Source organism: Tamandua tetradactyla, chromosome X, assembly GCF_023851605.1.
Source record: "Tamandua tetradactyla isolate mTamTet1 chromosome X, mTamTet1.pri, whole genome shotgun sequence".
NCBI lineage: Eukaryota > Metazoa > Chordata > Mammalia > Pilosa > Myrmecophagidae > Tamandua > Tamandua tetradactyla.
The window spans coordinates 66,490,781-66,498,370 of record NC_135353.1 but is presented as its reverse complement, the minus strand read 5'-3'; the positions used below and the strand labels follow the sequence as shown (position 1 = coordinate 66,498,370).

Here is a 7,590-nt window from a genome sequence, read left to right as displayed (position 1 = left end):
GATCTCAGAGGGAAAGCTTTGAGTCTTTCACAATTAATTGGGATGTTAGCAGTGGACTTTCCATATATGCCCTTTATTATGTCAAGGAAGTTTTCCTCTATTCCAAGTGTTCTAAGTGCTGTTATCATGAAGGGATGTTGGATTTTGTCAAATGCATTTTCTATATTAATTGAGATGATCATGTGTGTTTTTCCCTCTATATTCTGTTAGTGTGGTGTATTCCATTAATTGATTCTCTTATGTTGAAACAACCTTGCATTATAGGGACAAATGCCATTTGGTCCTGGTGTATAATTCTTTTAATATGTTGTTGGATATGTATTTCTAGCATTCTGTTAAGGATCTTTGCATCTATTTTCATAAGAAATATTGGTCTATACTTTTAGTATCATTTTGTGGATTTGGAATAAGGGTCATACTGCTCTCATAGAATGAGTTAGGGAGGATTCCCTCCTCTTCAATTGTTTTTAAGAGTTTATTGGAATTAAGTCTTTGTTGGAATGTTTGGAAGAATTCTCCCTGTGTAGCCATTTGCGTCCTGAGCTTTTTTTCGTTGAGATGTTTTTTATGACTGATTTAATCTCTTTTCTAGTACTTGGCTTGTTGAGATCTTCCATTTATTCTTGAGTCAGTGTAGGTAGTTTGTGTATTCCAAAGAATTTATCCATTTCATCTGGGCCTTCTAAGTTATTGATCTAGAGTTGTTAATAATATCCTTTAGTAGTCTTTTTTATTTCAGCAGTATTGTTATAAATATTACCCCTTTTCATTTGTGGTTTTTATTATCTGTATCCTCTCTCTTCTTTTCTTTGCCAGTATAAGTAAAGGTTTGTCCATTTTATTTATCTTTTCAAAGGAAAAACATTTAGTTTTGTTGATCCTATCTACTGTATTTTTTGCTCTTGATTTCATTTATCTCTGCTGTAATGGTTGATATTTCCTTTCTTCTCATAACTTTGGGATAGATTTTTGTTCTAGTTTGCTAGCTGCTGGAATATGATATACAAGAACTAGAATGGCTTTTTAAAAAGGGGAATTTAATAAGTTGCTAGTTTACAATTCTAAGGCTGAGGAAATGTCCCATTTACAGCAAGTCTATAAAAATGTCCAAATTAAGGCACCAACAAGAGGTTACCTTCACTCAAGAAAGGCTGATGAAGTTCAGGGTTTCTCTCTCAACCAGAAAGGCATGTAGCAAACATGGTGAAATCTTCTAGCTTCCTCTCCAGGCCTCTTGCTTCATGAAGCTCCCCCAAGAGCATTTTACTCAATCTCCAAAGGCTGCTGTCTCGTGGACATGTAGTCCTCCTGTCTCTGCTGCTCTCAGCATTCTCAAGCTTTCTCCAAATTTCTTCCTCTTTTAAAGAATCCCAGTAAAGTAATTCTTTTAAATTACTGGAATGGGTGGAGTCACAGCTTTCTCTATTCAAAAGTTAATATGCACAGTTGGATGAGTCATATCTCTGTGGAGATAACCTAATCAAGCTTCCAACCGATAGTACTCAATGGGGATTAGAAGAAATAGTTTCTCCCACAAGACTAAGATTAAAGCATCGCTTTTCTACGGTACATAAATCCTTTCAAATCAGCACAATTTTCTATTCCTTTTCTAGTTCCTCCTGTTTGGAGGTTAGGTTTCTGATTTGAAGCCTTTTTGTTTTTTAATGTAGGTATTTGGAGCTATAAATTTCCCTGTCAGTCCTGCCTTCCCTGTATGTTATAAATCTGGAAGAATTTACTTCATATATTTTGGGGGATCTACTGCTATGTGCATACATTTTTAGAATCATTATATCTTCCTATTGAATTGTCCCCTTTATCAGTATATATAACAATTTTAGTCCCTCATAATTGGATTTAATGAAAAGTCTATTTTACCTGATATTTTTACAGACCACTGTGCTGGTTTGAACCTGTGTCTCCAGCATGGGGCATGAAGCTGTTATTTACCCCAGAAAAGGCCATGTTATTTTAAGCCATTCCTGTTGCGGCAGACCAGTCATGGGTGGGGCCTTTTGATTAGGTTGTTTCAATTGAGATGTAACCCACCCAATTCAAAGTGGGCCCTAATTCTTTACTGAAGTCCTTTATGAGAGGATAAAGGACAGAAAAAATCTGAGAGAAACACCCAGAGAGCTTGGAGAGAAAAGCTCTGGGAGAAGAAAGCAAGGACACACAGAAACTGATAGTGTCAGAATCTGAAAGCAATGAAACTCAGGAGAAAAGGATCAGCAGACACCAGCTATGTGCCTTCCCATGTGCCAGAGGAAACCCAGATACCATTGACCTTTCTTCAGAGAAGATATCATCCTGTTGATGCCTTAATTAGGACATTTTCTAGGCATTAGAGCTGTAATTTTATAAACTAATAAATTTCCATTGTATAGCCAACCCATTTCTGATATGTTGCATTCTGGAAGCTTTAGCAATCTGAACCACACCCCACTCTCTTTATTTATTTATTTATATTTTGCATGGGCGAGCACTGGGAATCGAACCCCAGTCTCCAGCATGGGGCATGGCAGGCAAGAACTCTGCCTTGTAAGCCACTGTGGCCCACCCCTACCCCTCTTTTGATTACTACTTGACTGAATAATTTTTCCATCCTTGTACCCTCAATGTACTTGTATCTTTGACTTGAACATGAGTCTTTTGCAGACAGCCTACAGTTAAGTAGGGCTTTTTATCTAGTCTTCCAATCACTGAATTGATTGGAGAGTTAAATCTATTTACATTTAAAGTTACTACTGACAATAAAAGATTTTCTCTGCGATTTTGGTATTTAACCTTTATATGTCTTATATCTATTTGCCTGTCACTTCTGTTAACTCCTCCTTTTACATATATTTAATTGGGGGGGTTACCACATTAAGTGCCTTCTTATTTCTCTCTGGATATATTTAACCATGGGGTTAAATTTTGACATCCTAAATGAATAACAAAAATAATATTTATTTTGATACTAACTGTGGTGGTTAGATTCAATTGTCAACTTGGCCAAGTAAAGGCACCTAGTTCTGTTGCTGTGGATATGAGCCAATGGTATGTGAACCTCATCTGCTGCTGATTACATCTGCAGTTGGCTAGGAGGCATGCCTGCTGCAATGAATGATGTTTGACTTAATTGACTGGGGCTTAAATGAGAGAGCACATCACAGCCCAAGCAGCTCAGCATACCTCATTTCAGCACTCACAGCTCAGCCCAGGCCTTTGGAGATGCAAAGGAATCACCCCAGGGAAAGATGTTGGAACCCAGGGACCTGGAGAGAAGGCCAGCAGGGATTGCCTTGTGCCTTCCCACGTAAGAGAGAACTTCAGTAGAAAGTTAGCTGCCTTTCCTCTGAAGAGCTATACATTAACTAAATAAATTCCCTTTTATTGAAAGCCAATCCATCTCTGGTGTGTTGCATTCTGGCAGCTAGCAAACTAGAATACCAACTTAACTCCAATAGCATGCACATACACATTTCCTATACCCCTCTGTCTTCCCCACCATATTTTGTACATGTTACCACTTTTATTTCTCAACACTTTATGTCACAAAACATAAATTTATCATCATTTTTGTGCATTTGTATTTTAACACATGTAGGAAGTAAGAAGTGGAATGACATAAGGAAAAATATACTATAATAATACAGGCATTTTAATCACCCAAATTTTTATGTTTACCATGGATTTTTATTTCACTTTCAACCTTAGTCTATTGTCCTTCCTTTCAGTCTGAAGAACTCCCTTCAGCACTGCTGGTAGGGCAGGTTAAGTGGTGAAGAACTCCCTCAGCTTTTATTTATCTGAGAATGTCTTAATCTCTCCTTCATTTTTGAAAGGTCCCACTGGATATAAAATCCTTGGATGGCAGTTGTGTTATTTCAGTGCTTTAAGTATTTAAACTGACTTCCTTCTTGTTTCCATGATTTCTGATGCGAAATCAGTACTCAATCTAGTTGGGACTCCCTTGTACATGACATTGCTTTACTTTTCCAGCTTTTAAAATTTTCTCATTGTCATTTATATTCAATAGTGTGAGCAATATATGATGAAGTTGTATTTTTCTTCATGTTTATCATATTTAGTGTCCTCTGGGCTCCTTGGATGTGGATATTTATGTTTTTTTTCCTAAGTTTGGAAAGTCCTCTTATTATTTCTTTTAACATTCCTTCTGTTCCTTTCCCTATTTATTCTCTGTCTGAGACTCCCATAATGTATATATTGGTATACTCTATGTTGCTTTTAATATTTCTTTTTAATTTCTGCTCCTCAGCTTGACTCATTTCAAGTGTTTTGTCTTCAAGTTCACTGATTCTTTCTCCCACCAGCTTCAATCTGCTTTTAAAACACTCCTGGATATTTTTTTAATTTCAGTTATTATTGTCTTGAACTTCAGTAATTCTGTTTGGTTCCTTTTTAAAATTTCTATCTCTTGACTAAGAGTGTCATATTGCACATTCATTGCTTTCCAAACATCCTTTATTTCTTTCTCTATATTTTCCTTCATCTCCTTGAAAATTTTGATGATAATTTTTTCAAAGATATTGGTGTATCTGCATTCTCAACTTCTTCAATGATGCTTTCTAATTTTTATCTTCATCCATTGGTTGTGCCATCATTTTCTGTTGTGAACTCTTTTGTTGTGCACATTACATTTTAATGTTTTAAATTGTTAACCGTGGGATTTATTTCTTCAGTTGTCCATTGGTTTTATAACCACTGGTGATAATACAGAGGTTTTCTTGGGCTGAAGCCTTCTTATCAGGAAGGCTTGCCCAAGATGGATACAGTGTGCAAGATTTTTCATGCCTTTCTATGCCTCTGTCCTGTCCTGTGCTTTTGCTTGTTATTTGTTTTGAAGGTCCCCTGGGATCAGTGACATGATGGCCCACCCCTTGTCTTGGGAAGGAGGATTCTACGTCCCTTTCTGTCATCAGCAATTACCCGGGGACTGTGCCCCATAGTGACCTGCCATATCAGTGTGAGATGGGCACCAATAGCTGCTATATAGAGAGAGCAATTTACTATTTTCATTACCATATCAGCCTCTTCCTGCCACTCTTACCTTGATGCTCTACAGTGTGCTTCTGGCCTCTAGTGTTTCAAAATAGCAGTCTCAGACAGTTCCTGCCTGTTTTGTAGTTCTTTTAATAGATTGACTGAGTCCTGAATTTCCCCATGCTAACATCTTCCCACAACTGACTTGTGTACATTTCCCATTTTGGGGGGGAAAGGGGTTATTGACCCTTACCAAATATGTGATTTCCAAATATTTTCTCTTATTATATAAGTTAATCTACTTTCATGATGAAGACCTTTCATATGCAAATGTTATTAATTTTCAAAATGTCCCATTTATGAATTTCTCCTTTGCTGTTCTTGCTTTTGGAGTAAAGCCTAAGTAATTATCACCTAACAAAAGTTTTTGAAGATGTATTTGTGTGATTACTTTTTAGTGTTTTATACTCCCGATTCTTATATTTAGGTGTTTGATCCATTTAGAGCTCACTTTTTACATAGTGTGAGCTAAGAGTTCACCTTCTCTCTCTTGTATATGGACATCTAGTTTTTTCAGCACCATTTATGGAAGACAGTATTTTATTCTGTTGAGTGGGCTTAACACATTTGATGAAATTAAGTTGGCTATAAATATCTGCCCTTATTTCTGAACTAGCAATTCATTTCCTTTGGTCCATAAGTGTGTCCTTGTGAAAATATCATGAACTATTGATTATATAGCTTTGTAATAGGCCTTGGAATCATGTAGTTCAAGTCCTCCAACTTTATTATTCTTTTCCAAGACAGTTTTGGACATTTGGGGTCTCTTATCTTTCCATATATATTTGATGATTTCCTTTGCCATTTCAACAAAGAAGGCTGTTGGAATTTTGTTGAGATTATTTTTAATCTATAAATTGTTTTGGATAAAATTGTCATCTTAATATTTAGTCTTCCAATCCATGAACACAAAATATCTTTCTGTTTATGTGTGTCTTCTTTGATTTATTTTAGCAATATTTTATAATTTTCCTTGTATAAGTCATTTACATCTCTGGTTAAATTTATTCATAGGTATTTGCTTGCCTTCACTGCTGCTGTAAATGGAAATATTTTCTTAATTTCCCCTTCGAACTGTTCATTGTTAGTGTATAGAAACACTGACTTTTGCATGTTGATCTTATACTCTGCCACTTTGCCAAATTTGTTTATTATCTCTAATCTTTTTGTTTAAATTTTTCAGTTTTTTTATGTATGAGATCATCTCATCTTCAAATAGGGAAAGTTTAACTTTTTCCCCATTTTGATTTCTTTTATTTCTTTTTCATGTCAAATTATTCTGGGTTTAACTTCCAGTACATTGTTGAGGAAGAGCATCGGTATTGGGTCTCCATGTTTTGCTCCGATGTTAAAGGAAAGCTTTAAGTCTTTCAACATTGACTATGATGCTAACTGTGGGTTCTTCATGTATTCCCTTTATCATGTTGAGGAAGTTTAATTCTATTCTCATTTTATAGGTGCATTTATGAAGAAGAGATAGTAGATTTTGCAAATGTCTTTTTGGCCTCAATTGAGGTTATCATATTGCTTTTTTCCCCATCATTTTATCAATGTGGTGCTATCTGATTGATTTGCATTGACACACAGGCACCCTAGTATACACGTGGGGATTACTCTGATCTCACCAGAGCAGGGTCATGAATTCACCATGTGAACACAGATCAGTTTCACACCACATTGGGGAGGAGTTTGGGAAGGAACCAGCCAGGATGCCATGGGCTTCTCCTGCAGCTTTTATTTCCCCTCTCCTTTTTAATGTGGACCACTTCATGAATTTGCATGTCATCTTTGTGCAGGGGACATGTTAATCTATTCTGCATCATTCCAATTTTAGTATATGTGCTACCAAAGCAAGCACTCCTGCTGCTTTTAAAGCTGTGTTTTCTTGGTTCAGCACTTGCCCAGTTTCTTCACCTCCATGACTGTTGTTTAGAGTTTTGAGGAAAATACTTTTACCAACTTTTGCTAGTTGCTTAAATATCCTGTGGGGAAATGGAATCCTGGAATGTCTTACACTGCTGTCTTGGTCCAGCTGGTAAGTTTAAATCTGGATTTATCAGCTCTACATGGAGCTGGCTTCCCCTATTCCCACCTCTATAGCCTGTGTCTTTGAATTTACAGTGATTTTCTTGTCAACAGTGTGTATGTGGGTAATGCTACTTTTTATCCATTCTTCAAGTCTCTATCCTTTAACTGGAGACTTTAATTCATTTGAATTTAAAGTGACAACTGATAATGTCTTACTTCTTCAATTTTGCTATTTGATTTTTAATGCAATTTTATTACAATATATTCAGACATCATACAAACCATTTGAAGTGTACAAACCCTGGCTCACAGTATCATCACGCAGTTCTGCATACAACCTGTGCCAGTTTGAAAGGATGTATGTACCATAGAAAAGCCATGTTTTAATTCTAATCCCATCTTGTAAAGGCAGCCATTTCTTCTAGTCCCTGTTCAGTACTACATGTATGAAACTGTAATTAGATCATCTCCATGAAGACATGACTCAATCAAGAGTGGTTATTAAGCTGGATT

General features: G+C 36.3%; 1 non-coding gene across 1 annotated transcript; it reads right to left on the bottom strand.

Annotated features, from left to right (window-relative positions):
* Positions 1-6,800: 6,800 nt before the first annotated feature.
* LOC143672300 (U6 spliceosomal RNA) lies at positions 6,801-6,907 on the bottom strand. The gene has a single exon (XR_013169767.1). It is a non-coding gene; the product is annotated as a U6 spliceosomal RNA (small nuclear RNA).
* Between the last annotated feature and the right edge of the window lie 683 nt (positions 6,908-7,590).